Raw genomic sequence first — 13995 nt, 5'->3', positions numbered from 1 at the left:
AAAAGCAAACAAACAATGATGAACAACACAATAAATGAAATTAAAAATTCTCTAGAAGGGATCAATAGCAGAATAACTGAGGCAGAAGAACGGATAAGCGACCTGGAAGATAAAATAGTGGAAATAACTATTGCAGAGCAGAATAAAGAAAAAAGAACGAAAAGAATTGAGGACAGTCTCAGAAACCTCTGGGACAATATTAAACGCACCAACATTTGAATTATAGTGGTCCCGTTAGAAGAAGAGAAAAAGAAAGGGACTGAGAAAATATTTGAAAAGATTATAGTTGAAAACTTCACTAATATGGGAAAGGAAATAGTTAATCAAGTCCAGGAAGCACAGAGAGTACCATATAGGATAAATCCAAGGAGAAACACACCAAGACACATATTAATAAAGCTATCAAAAATTAAATACAAAGAAAAAATATTGAAAACAGCAAGGGAAAAGCAACAAATAACATACAAGGGAACCCCCATAAGGTTAACAGCTGATCTTTCAGCAGAAACTCTGCAAATCAGAAGAGAGTGGCAGGATATATTTAAAGCAATGAAAGGGAACAACCTACAACCAAGATTACTCTAACCAGCAAGAATCTCATTCATATTTGATGGAGAAATTAAAACCTTTACAGACAAACAAGAGCTAAGAGAATTCAGCACCACCAAACCAGCTTTACAAAAAAATGCTAAAGGAACTTCTCTAGGCAGAAAACATAAGAGAAGGAAAAGACCTACAATAGCAAACCCAAAACAATTAAGAAAATGTTAATAGAACACTCATATCGCTAATTGCCTTCAATATAAATGGATTAAATGCTCCAACCAAAAGACATAGACTGGCTGAATGGATATAAAAACAAGACCCATATATATGCTGTCTATAAGAGATCCACTTCAGACCTAGGGGACACATACAGACTGAAAGTAAAGGGAGGGAAAAAGATATGCCATGGAAATGGAAATTAAAAGAAAGCTGGAGTAGCAATTCTCATATCAGACAAAATAGATTTTAAAATAAAGACTATTACAAGAGACAAAAAAGGACACTACATAATGATCAAGGGATCGATCCAAGAAGAAGATATAGCAATTCTAAATATTTATGCACCCAACATAGGAGCACCACAATACATAAGGCAAATGCTAACAGCCATAAAAGGGGAAATCGACAGTAACACATTCATAGTAGGGGACTTTAACATCCCACTTTCACCAACGGACAGATCAACCAAAATGAAAATAAATAAGGAAACACAAGCCTTAAATGACACATTAAACAAGATGGATTTAATTGATATTTTTAGGACATTCCATCCAAAAAGAACAGAGTACACTTTCTTCTCAAGTGCTCATGGAACATTCTGCAGGATAGATCATATCTTGGGTCACAAATCAAGATTTGGTAAATTTAAGAAAATTGAAATTGTACCAAATATCTTTTCTGACCACAATGCTACGAGACTAGATATCAATTACACGAAAAAAAAAAAAAAAAAAAAACTGTAAAAAACACAAACACATGGAGGCTAAACAATACTCTACTAAATAACTGAGAGATCACTGAAGAAATCAAAGAGGAAATCAAAATATACCTAGAAACAAATGACAATGAAAACATACCAGGCCAAAACCTATGGGATGCAGCAAAAGCAGTTCTAGGAGGGAAATTTATAACAATACAATCCTACCTCAAGAAACAAGAAAAATCTCAAATAAACAACCTAACCTTACACCTAAAGAAATTAGAGAAAGAAGAACAAATAAACCCTCAAGTTAGCAGAAGAGAAAATATCATAAATATCAGAGCAGAAATAAATAAAAAAGAAATGAAGGAAACAATAGCAAAGGTCAATAAAACTTAAAGCTGGTTCTTTGAGAAGACAAACAAAACTGATAAACCACTAGCCAGACTCATTAAGAAAAAAAGGGAGAAGACTCAAATCAACAGAATTAGGAATGAAAAAGGAGAAGTAACAGCTGACACTGGAGAAATACAAAGGATCATGAGAGATTACTTCAAGCAACTATATGCCAATAAAATGGACAACCTGGAAGAAATGGACAAATTCTTAGAAAAGCACAACCTTCTGAAACTGAACCAGGAAGAAATAGAAAAAATGAACAGATCAATCATGAGCACTGAAATTGAAACTGTGATTAAAAATCTTCCAACAAACGAAAGCCCAGGACCAGACTGCTTCACAGGTGAATTCTATCAAACATTTAGAGAAGAGCTAACACCTATCCTTCTCAAACTCTTCCAAAATATAGCAGAGGGAGGAACACTCCCAAACTCATTCTATGAGGCCACCATCACCCTGATACAAAAACCAGACAAAGATGTCACAAAAAAGAAAACTAGAGGCCAATATCACTGATGAACATAGATGCAAAATTCCTCAACAAAATACTAGCAAACAGAATCCAACAGCACATTAAAAGGATCATACACCATGATCAAGTAGGGTTTATCCCAGGAATGCAAGGATTCTTCAATATATGCAAATCAATCAATGTGATACACCATATTAACAAATTGAAGGAGAAAAACCATATGGTAATCTCAATAGATGCAGAAAAACTTTCAACAAAATTCAACACACATTTATGATAAAAACTCTCCAGAAAGTAGGCACAGAGGGAACTTACCTCAACATAATACAGGCCATATATGACAAACCCACAGCCAACATCATTCTCAATGGTGAAAAACTGAAACCATCTACACTAAGATCAGGAACAAGACAAGGTTGCCCACTCTCACCACTATTATTCAACATAGTTATGGAAGTTTTAGGCACAGCAATCAGAGAAGAAAAATAAATAAAAAGAACCCAAATTGAAAAGAAGAAGTAAAGCTGTCACTGTCTGCAGATGACATGATACTATACATAGAGAATCCTAAAGATGCTACCAGAAAACTAGTAGAGCTAATCAATGAATTTGGTAAAGTATCAGGATACAAAATTAATGCACAGAAATCTCTGGGATTCCTATACACTAATGATGAGAAATCTGAAGGAGAGATTAAGGAAACACTCCCATTTACCACTACAACAAAAATAATAAAATATCAAGGAATAAACCTACGTAAGGAGACAAAAGACCCGTATGCAGAAAACTGTAAGACACTGATGAAAGAAATTAAAGAAGATACAAACAGATGGAGAGATATATCATGTTCTTGAATTGGAAGAATCAACATTGTGAAAATGACTCTACTACCCAAAGCAATCTACAGATTCAATGCAATCCCTATCAAACTACCACTGGCATTTTTCACAGAACTAGAACAAAAAATTTCACAATTTGTATGGAAACGCAAAAGACCCTGAATAGCTAAACCAATCTTGAGAAAGAAAAATGGAGCTGGAGGAATCAGGCTTCCTGACTTCACACTATATTACAAAGCTACAGTAATCAAGACCGTATGGTACTGGCACAAAAACAGAAACATAGATCAATGGCACAGGATAGAAAGCCCAGAGATAAACCTACACACATATGGTCACCTGATCTTTGATAAAGGAGGCAAGAATATACAATGGAGAAAAGACACCCTATTCAATAAGTGGTGCTGGGAAAACTGGACAGCTACATTTAAAAAATGAAATTAGGGGGCTTCCCTGGTGGCGCAGTGGTTGAGAGTCCACCTGCCAATGCAGGGGACACAGGTTCGTGCCCTGGTCCAGGAAGATCCCACATGCCGCGGAGCAGCTAGGCCCGTGAGCCATGGCCGCTGAGCCTGCGCGTCCGGAGCCTATGCTCCGCAACAGGAGAGGCCACAACAGTGAGAGGCCCGCATACCATAAAAAAAAAAAAAAAAAAGAAATTAGAACACTCTCTGAAACCACATACAAAAATAAACTCAAAATTGATTAAAGACCTAAATGTAAGGGTAGACACCTAAATCTCTTAGAAGGAAACATAGACAGAACACTCTATGAGATAAATCACAGCAAGATCCTTTTTGACCCACCTCCTAGAGAAATGGAAATAAAAACAAAAATAAAGAAATGGGACCTAATGAAACTTAAAAGCTTTTTCATAGCAAGGGAAACCATAAACAAGATGAAGAGACAACCCTCAGAAGAGGAGAAAATATTTGCAAATGAAGCAACTGACAAAGGATTAATCTCCCAAATATAGATGCAGCTTATGCAGCTCAATATCAAAAAAAACAAACAACCCAATCCAAAAATGGGCAGAAGACCAAAATAGACACTTCTCCATAGGAGACAGATTGTCAACAAACACATGAAAGGATGCTCAACATCACTAATCATTAGAGAAATGCAAATCAAAACCACACTGAGGTATCACCTCACACTTGTCAGAATGGCCATCATCAAAAATCTGCCAACAATAAATGCTGGAGAGGGTGTGGAGAGAAGGGAACCCTCTAGCACTGTTGGTGGGAATGTAAATTGATACAGTCACTATGGAGAACAGTATGCAGTTTCCTTAGAAAACTAAAAATAGAACTATCATTTGACCCAGCAATCCCACTACTGGGCATATACCCTGAGAAAACCATAATTCAAGCAGTGTCATGTACCACAATGTTCATTGCAGCACTACAATAGCCAGGACATGGAAGCAACCTAAGTGTACCTCGATAGATGAATGGATAGAGAAGATGTGGCACATATATACAATGGAATATTACTCAGACATACAAAGGAAGAAAATTGAGTTATTGGTAGTGAGGTGGATGGACCTAGAATCTGTCATACAGAATGAAGTAAGTCAGAAGGAGAAAAACAAATACCGTATGCTAACATATATATATGGAATCTTAAAAAAAGAAAAAAAGGGTTCTGAAGAACCTGGGGGCAGGACAGGAATAAAGACGCAGATGTAGAGAGTGGACTTAAGGACACAGGGAGAGGGAAGGGTAAGCTGGGACGAAGTGAGAGAGTGGCATTGACATGTACACACTACCAAATGTAAAGGAGATAGCTAGTGGGAAGCAGCTGCATAGCACAGGGAGATCAACTAGGTGCTTTGTGACCACCTAGAGGGGTGGAATAGGGAGGGTGGAAGGGAGATGCAAGAGGGAGGTGATATGGGGATATATGTATACATATAGCTGATTCACTGTTATACAGCAGCAAGTAACACAGCAATTTAGAGCAACTGTACTCCAATAGAGATGTTAAAAAAAAAATGAACACTTTTCGATGTGGACAGCCTCTATGACGAATGTATACAAAGCAAAAGATCTGACTGATAAACAAATGGTTTATCAAAATAAACCATTTACAAAGTTGTAAATGCAAAGGAAAAGTCATTGAAGGAAACTAAAAGTACTACTCCAGGGAACACAAGAATGAGAAGAAAGTGAAACAGCCTTATTGCTGATAGGGAGCAAGTTTTAGTGGTCTGGATAGAAGATCAAACCAGCCACAACATTCCCTTAAGCCAAAGCCTAGTCCAGAGCAAGGCCCTAAGTGTCTTCAATTCCATGAAGACTGAGAGAGGCAAGAAAGTTGCAGAAGAAGAGTTTGAAGCTAGCAGAGTTTGGTCCATAAGGTTTAAGGAAAAAATCCATCTCCATAACAAAAGGAGCAAGTTGAAATAGCAAGTGATGATGTAGAAGCTGCAGCAAGTTATCCAGAAGATCTAGCTGAGATAATTAATGATTTTCAATGTAGATGAAACAGCCTTATATTGAAAAAAGATGCTCCCTAAGACTTATAGCTAGAGAAGAGAAGTCAATGCCCGGCTTCAAAGAACCAGCTGACTCTCTTCCTAGGGGCTAATGCAGCTGGTGACTTTAAGTTGAACCCAATGCTCATTTACCATTCCAAAAATCCTATGACCCTTAAGAATTATGCTAAATCTATTCTGTCTGCACTCTATAAACACAACAACAAAGCCTGGATGACAGTACATCTGCTTACAAAATGGCTTACTGAATATATTAAACCCACTGTTGAGAACTATTTCTTAGAAAAAAGGTACCTTGCAAAATATGATTACTTATTGAAAATACACCTGGTCACCCGTGAGCTCTGATGGAGATCTACAATGAAATTAATGTTTTCATGCCTGCTAAGATGACATCCATTCTGTAGTCCTTAGATCAGGGAGTAATTTCAACTTATTATTATAAGTCTTATTATTTAAGAAACACAGTTCCTAAGGCTATAGCTGCCACAGCTAGTGAGTTCTCTGATGGATCTAGGCCAAATCAACTGAAAACCTCCTGGAAAAGATTCACTATTCCAGAGGCCATTGAGAACATTTTTGATTCATGGGAAGAAGTCAAAATATCAATATTATCAGGAGTTTGGAAGAAGTCGATTCCAACTTTCATGGATGACTTTGAGGGGTTCAAGACTTCAGTGGAGGAAGTAACTGCATATGTGGTGGAAATGGCAAGAGACCTAGAATTAGAAGTGGATCCTGAAGATGTGACTGTATTGCTGCAATCTCATCATAAGACTTTAACACATGAGGAGCTGCTGATGAAATCGACTCCTGTTGAAGATGCTGTGAAGATTATTGAAATGCCACCAAAAGATTTAGAATGTTATATAAACTTAGTTGATACAGCAGCAGTAGGGTTTGAGAGGACTGACTCCAATTTTGAAAGAAGTTCTACTGTGGGTAAAATGCTACCAAACAGCATTGCATGCTGCAGAGAAATCGTTCATGAAGGAAGGGGTCAACTGATGTGGCAAACTTCATTATTGTCTTATTTTAAGAAATTGCCAAAGCCACCTCTACCATCAGCAACCACCACCCTGATCAGTCAGAAGCCATCAACATCAACATCAAGGCAACACCCTCTACAAGCAAACAGATTACAACTCACTGAAGGTTCAGATGACAGCATTTTTCAGCAATAAAGTATATTTAATTCAGGTATATTAATTTTTGAAACATAAAGCTCTTGCACACTTAGACTATGTTACACTGTAAACGTAAATCTTATTTATATGCACCAGGAAACAAAAAAAAAATTAGTGTGACCCAATTTACTGTGATATTTGCTTTACTGGGTGCTCTGGAATCAAACTGGCAATATCTCCAAAGTACGCCTGTACAAAGTGGATGGATACTTCTGGAGACCAGGGAAACTAATTCCTACAAGTCAAAAAGTCTACTGTTAGTAAAATCCTAACTACTCCGTGTTCACATGTTTTTAGAGGATATTTAGTTTGATATCATCACAGTGGAATCATACCAGGTATCACTATAATGTGGCCTTGATAAAAACAGAACTGCACGTCGAAGTGGATTTTACATTTGACTGCACTCAGTTTTACCATCACATTAAATGAAAGAAAGATGCCTTAGAGACTGTAGTTTTATCAATATAATGATATTTACTTTACTTTACAGGCCTCTATGACTGCTCTCTTTTTAAGAACTCTTACACCTATGTACATTTATGTAATTTAAAAGTACACAGTAATGGAGACTACGAAAGTTAAAATTCCAATACAGAGTGAAAAGGAGTTAAAATAAATTGCTGTATCAGAAGACAGAAAGAAACACGAAAATAATATTATGTTTTTCTCATGCACGTTATGTGGTTAACTAGTCATACTATTAATTACTACCAATTTCCACTGTTATAATTCTATAGTTGTTTTGTCTAATTAATAGCATTTATGTAATAGAGAGCAATATTAACAACATTTCAGAAATGAAGACTTAAGATAAAGAGGTGTTCATTTGGGATTTGTTAGCACTACAGTCCAGGAAACACAGATTCAAGAAGCACTTGAATTATGTTCCTTTGGACTGCAAAATGGAGGGAGCTCCTAAAGGCAAAAACTGCAAGGCCACATAAGTTGTTTGTCAAGAACTACGATTGAAGCTGGCAAGAAGTAAGGGTACTTGTTAAGCAAGAATTGGCCGGGGTCTAAAATGGTTACATAGTTGCAAGGGGAGAACTTTGAAAGCATAAGGTTGCAGCTAGCAGGTGTTGTTCTAAAAGTGTTGATGGCATCCTTGGGAGGTTGTGGTGTGGTACAGCTCAGAAAGTTCAAGTTCTCAGCAGTGCAGAAACATGTCTGAGACCAAATCTTCAATGGCTGCCTGACTCCATTTTGTATGCCTGAACTAGGGTTACTTCACTATGATTTCAAACTGTCACAAGCAAATATAAAGAATAATATATAATTTCAAATAAATAATTTATATATATATATATATATGTTAAAGTAAAAATGCTTACATATATAGTTATATGTATATTATTGTTATTTATTTTTTGGTATGATATGACTATATCCTGTGTTAGCTCTGTAAAAATTTGATCACCCTATAGGAACACTATTTGTGCAGCTGTTTAAACATCAAGATTCCCAAGCCCTACATCTAGAGTTGTAGATCAGGAATAAAGCCTAGAAATGTGTATTGCAAAAAGCACCCAAATAATTTTAATGCACTGCACAGTTTGGGAACAATTGTGGTGTTTTTCTGGAAGTGGGATTGTTTTTCAAATTTTTTCTCAGATTCAGGAAGTTTTGTACTCAAACCCATGAAACGGCAGCACTACACAGGAAATATGAAAATCTTAACACTTTACATCGGACACTGATCACCTCATTGTCAGGGGGGCTTGCCTTTTTCTTCACCTTCCTGGTGACAAAGAAGTTTGGTGTGATGAAAACACACGTGGATGGGCGGCAGCGGGGAGACTGGGGAAGGCAGTGGTGAAAACGTAGGCAGCCAGCTGCCTGTGTGTGTATCCAGGTCTTACCATTCACTTGCAGCAGGGCTATGGGCGCATGAACTTTCGTCGACCTATTTTTCTCAACTATAAAATGTAGATAATGACAGATTACACTCAAAGGATTACACAGTGCCTGGAATTTTAAAAATATTCTTTAAATATAAACCAAATAAAGAAAAAGAACAATTTAAATTCTTTCCATTCATTTACAGACCTCAGTTTCCAGATGGAAATCCACTGATGAATAGAATCAGGAATTACTTGTTTAGCAGGAAAAGATTGCGAGCTGGGATATACGGTGTAGGAAAACAGAAAATACAGCCACTGAATGCTTCCAAATTTCTCACTTCTTGCTTGAGCTTGAGCTAACTGAGCCCTGGCTTCAATCACATTACACTGGAATTTTAATAGCATCTATTTCACATGAATCTTTTGAATCAAAAGAACAAAATATTTGAAAAAACTCCTAATAAATATTCAAATGCTACATAAATAGGAGATATTATTATCTGCTTCTTTTGTGAGTTCCAAACTATTGCTTGGAAATGTAGCACTGATTTAATATGAACTGGAAATAAAATATGTTATAAGTTAGTAAATCTGAACTGACAAGAAAGTTTTCCTAGAGGTTGGATAGTTTCATGAGTTTGTTTTATTTTTGTTACACAGTAAGAGAGGAAGAAAAGTTGTTATTCTTGTATATAGTCGTGCTTGATGGGGCTAGATGTAAAAAGAAAGAAAGAATTCTGTCAATCTCCTGAGGGCTCTGATTTTTTTCTTTCACATTGTAATCCCCGTTTTCCTTCTGTGTTTGATTGATAATGTACATTGTACCTGGCACTGTGATAAATATTCCATGCTGACTGAACACTAATGAATTGAGATGGTGAACAGGAGCTTACATTATAGAACCATCATCTAAGCTCATTCAAATTTCTAAACTTGACAGCAAATGCTCACAACTGGGTGAGCAGGAAAATAGTCCAAATTTCACACTACCAGAAACATAATGAAACTGAAAATCAGCATTTCAGGATGTTTCTCTTGAACCTTCCTAAGTCCTGTAGTTATAGAGGTCATGGGGGAGACAGAGGATTGCAGTAAATGGTTTCTTACAAGGGTTGGCAGCCTTATGTGAACAAAATAATCAACATGCCTAATACTGTTGTCAAAAAAGCATTTCTTAGCCCTAGACTTCTTCATGTTTTCTCACTGGGAAATCTGCTAAGGGCCTTAGTGAAATCCCAGCTGTGAATCCAGCTGTGACATGGCCAAAAGAATATAATCATGTTAGAGAAATACAAAATTCCTCTCCCAGATCCCTGACACTTATCAAGTGTATGATCTTTGCTAAACCTCTCTATACCTCAGTTTTCTCACCTGAAAGATGGAGCATAAACCTCCCCCAGAACATTTTTCCAGGGGTTAAATGAATTAATATAGTGAAAAATATTTGTATATGGTGCTATGCTAGAGAAAAGTCAGTTTTTCTAAAACAATAAGGTTCTTTTAGAAGCCAACCTTACGTAGATGAGATCAAAGACAACTGTTAAGTTCTGTAATTGCTGGGTTTTGATGAAGTTTGGGAAGTTTTACCTCTGTGATAACACTTCATTCTGCTTCGGAGAAATTACTACACTGTTTATCAAAGTAAATATGCAATGTGGGTGTGTTTGTGTACACTGCATCTGTACTCTTCACTAAAGGCTAAGATAAATGTGGTTACCTTCAGAATACAGATGAGAAAACTGAGATTCAGATCTTATAACTTATGCCAGTGCAAATGCAGATAATCCAGGGTAAAGCCGGAATTGAAATTCAGGTCTATTTGGATTTCTGGTTAAAGCGGTGGCATGAAGGCATTTTGTCTCTATTCTCTTCCACTGAAACACTCTGAGAAGGTCAAAAGGACAAACTACAGAGGAAAATCCAGCAACATTATTTTCAATAGAACAAGGAAACAATAAAATGTCAAATCACAAACTCAAAAAGCATAACTTGTCAAATGTCTCGAAATTTGGGCCGATGTGAGAGGACATCAAGCCCTGGAGGATGCCATCTCAGATCTAAAGTGAGGTATAGATTTTTATATAAATAGGTGGAATGGTCCTGAAATACCATCCAACGATTCTCTGTTGAAAGTGATGAGCACAGAACTTACTCTGGGCCTACTATGTGTTAAGATCATCTTATTTATATTCCTCAGAGCAACCTTGCATTGTAGGCCTTATTTTCTCTATCTAACAGACTGAGAAACTCAGATGGAAAATGGCTTGTTCAAGGTCACCTAGTTAGTAAATGGCAGGGTTGGGACTTTACCTTTTGTCACTGAACTGAAAGCCTGCATTCCATGTGGGTCACTGCTTTCCACAATGAGTTATTTAAAAAGCATAGATACCCTTGAATTAATTAGAATGTATGATCAATGCTGAAAATAAACATGAAGTGTACCAATTATGTCTAATCCTCATGGGTCATTTCCCAAAAGAAAACATAAGTCATGAAATCATTTTAAAGCAAAGATCAATAAAATAGAAACACTTTTCTGAGATCTTAAGTTACAATCACGTTAACATTCTCACATGGAGAGGAACCAGTACATCATAAATAGGAGAAAGAATAAAAAGAATAACAATGATCTCTATTTAAGCTGTAAAAATTTATGCAGTATCCATAAATAATGAAATTGCTTAATAAATCTTTATATCCAATTATCTTTCCACATTGTCATTAACTTTTATTTTTGAGCTATATTTCATAGATTATAAAAATATTGGACTTCATCAAAAAGGTATCTTAAATTAACACCAATATCCTCTCTATCTAGAATCCCAAATGCCACAAATAACCTAAGAGAGAAGTATACTAACAAGGAAGAGATTTCTCTTTATGTAGTCATTGAATTGCCCCAGCAAAATAAACAATGCATTATGATACTTAGTATTTTTACCTGAAAATTTAAACTCCAACCATGATAATGGCAGGATGGATAGAAAGGGTATTTCAGCAGAACTCCAGATAGGCACCACTCCCCTTCAACAAATATTCACTTCTAATAATCATATTTCTTAAATAATCAGACATCTTGGGCCCATGAATTTCAGAAATTTCTTTCTTATTCACAGCCAATTTAATCTGACCTTTGATATGACTGAATGAGTTGTAAAACAATATTGAACAACAACAAAAATCAACCAGAAGCCAAGAGACATGAAGTTAATTTAGACTATATATCTTTTCTGTTGATAAATAGTTTGTTTCCACATGGCACTCTGAACCATTTGTTCTTCATTTAGCAAGTATCTATTGAATGTCTACCACATGCCAAGTACTGGAGAAACAATAGAAATACAATAGGCAAGTTACCTGCCTTCAGCGAGCATATTGCTGTAGTGGGTAAATCATTTTCAAATACTGACTTTTCTCCTGACGATTTCCCCCTTTTCCTACCCCACCCTCAATTCAAGTGTTTAAGTATATTTGGGGTTTATTACACCTGCAGAGGCATATAACGAGGCTACAAGAAGGAAGTGGCTGTGTGTGGCTTTCCAAACTCCTAAAGCTTAGAGAAGAGTGGAAAGACCCCCTACACCAGCATCTGCTACCACCCCCTGTGGAATCTGGCGGGTCAGCACTGTCTCTTGCCCAGAGCTTTGTAGTAGCCTTCTAGCTAGTATCCCTAGTATCCCTGTTGCTCTAAAGTCCATTTTCCATGGCACAACTCTATAATCCTTGTAAAAGGTAAGCTATATCATGTCATACCTTTATTCAAACCCCTCCAGTTTCTCCTCATCTCTCAATGTGAAGCCCAAAGAACATACAGTTTAAAGGCTCTCTCTGAACTCTCCCACTGCCCTCCTCTGAGCTCATATACGATTCTTTGCTCTCTCCTGGTTACTGAAAGAAAGATACAAGATGACAAGCTATTTTCAGAAAGAAGTAAAGGTCAAGGAAGAAAAACTTTCCTCCATGCTGTATTCTGTAAAGTGCATTGTTCTTCAGTGGTTGATACACAACCTTAAATATATGGGCAAGAAAGAGGACAGGAGAATCTTTTCAGCTTTTCCTGATGGTAATTTGTGAGTATTGTCTCTGATAGACAAGCCAAAGGAAACTGAGCTTTCAGAATGGGACCTGAATTCCTCGATGTGGAGATGAAAGTTCAGGCTCTGTATAGGTTGTTCTTAACCCCCACTTATTTGTTAGATGGTATTTCTGAAATACACTATTCTTCATAGTCCTAAGTAAGAAAATGTAGTCATAGTGCTACTACTACTTGCCCTGAGATATTGTCTTCCAATTGCTGTTCAAGCTGCCTAACGTGTATTTACTGACACCTACTCTGTGTTAAGTTGAATAATAGGCAATGGACTTTGAGAAATGAATAGGATGAAACCTCCACCTCTAAAGGTCACACACATTCTAGTTGCAGAGATATAACCTATGGCTTCACATCACCTTTTATTTACAAAGTGTGAAAATACCACAGTCTAAAAATTAAACTTAAGCCTGTGTATTCTTGGTCAAGGTACTTGACCTTTCTTAGCTTTAGTTTCATCAACTGCAAAGGCAATTGTGAGGATGTCATGATCAGTTTTACTCACAGGTCCTACTTTCGTGGTGGCACACAGTAGGTGCTCAAGAGAGGTGACTCTTGTTCAAATGAATGACAAGTAGCTCATGGTACTGCCAGGACTTCAGATTTCTATGTGTAGCCAAGTGTCAAATAAGTAATGGTGTTATCCAATTAATTCAGAAGGAAACAGTCAAAGGCAAACCAAAGTTGGGGTGGGGATTATGTCAATGGTGGGAATCAAGAAGTAAACAGAAAGACATATGTAAATATAAATTCTGGATCAAGTGCTGTGTTTCTTAGGCATGGCTGTATTTTCATCCTTTAAAAGAACCAGCTTCTTTGCAATTGCTTAGTTCAGTCAGCAAATCAGTCAATCTTGGCCATTATGACGGAGCCAAATGTAAAGTCAACCATTTGAAAATCTGACCTCTCTTTCCATACACATATGAGACAGGTGACAAGTCTTTCTGCTCCTACCTACTTGATCTTGCAACTTATTCAGAAATATACTCAGTAGGGAAGGGAAGGAGTCTAAAATTATCTGCCTAGCTTCTGTGCATGCAACATGTGCTAGGACATTTTTCACTGTCTTGATCAATCACCCTAACCACCCTGTATCATGCCAGGATTAAGTACAAAGAGGTTGAGTATGTTGCCACAGGTCACGGAGGTAATAAAGATAAGACCCAGGGTGGCAGGCCAAGTCCTCTTTACCTACAGAG

This window comes from Tursiops truncatus, chromosome 8, assembly GCF_011762595.2.
Source record: "Tursiops truncatus isolate mTurTru1 chromosome 8, mTurTru1.mat.Y, whole genome shotgun sequence".
NCBI classification, from domain to species: domain Eukaryota; kingdom Metazoa; phylum Chordata; class Mammalia; order Artiodactyla; family Delphinidae; genus Tursiops; species Tursiops truncatus.
Note: the sequence above shows the minus strand (reverse complement) of the source record.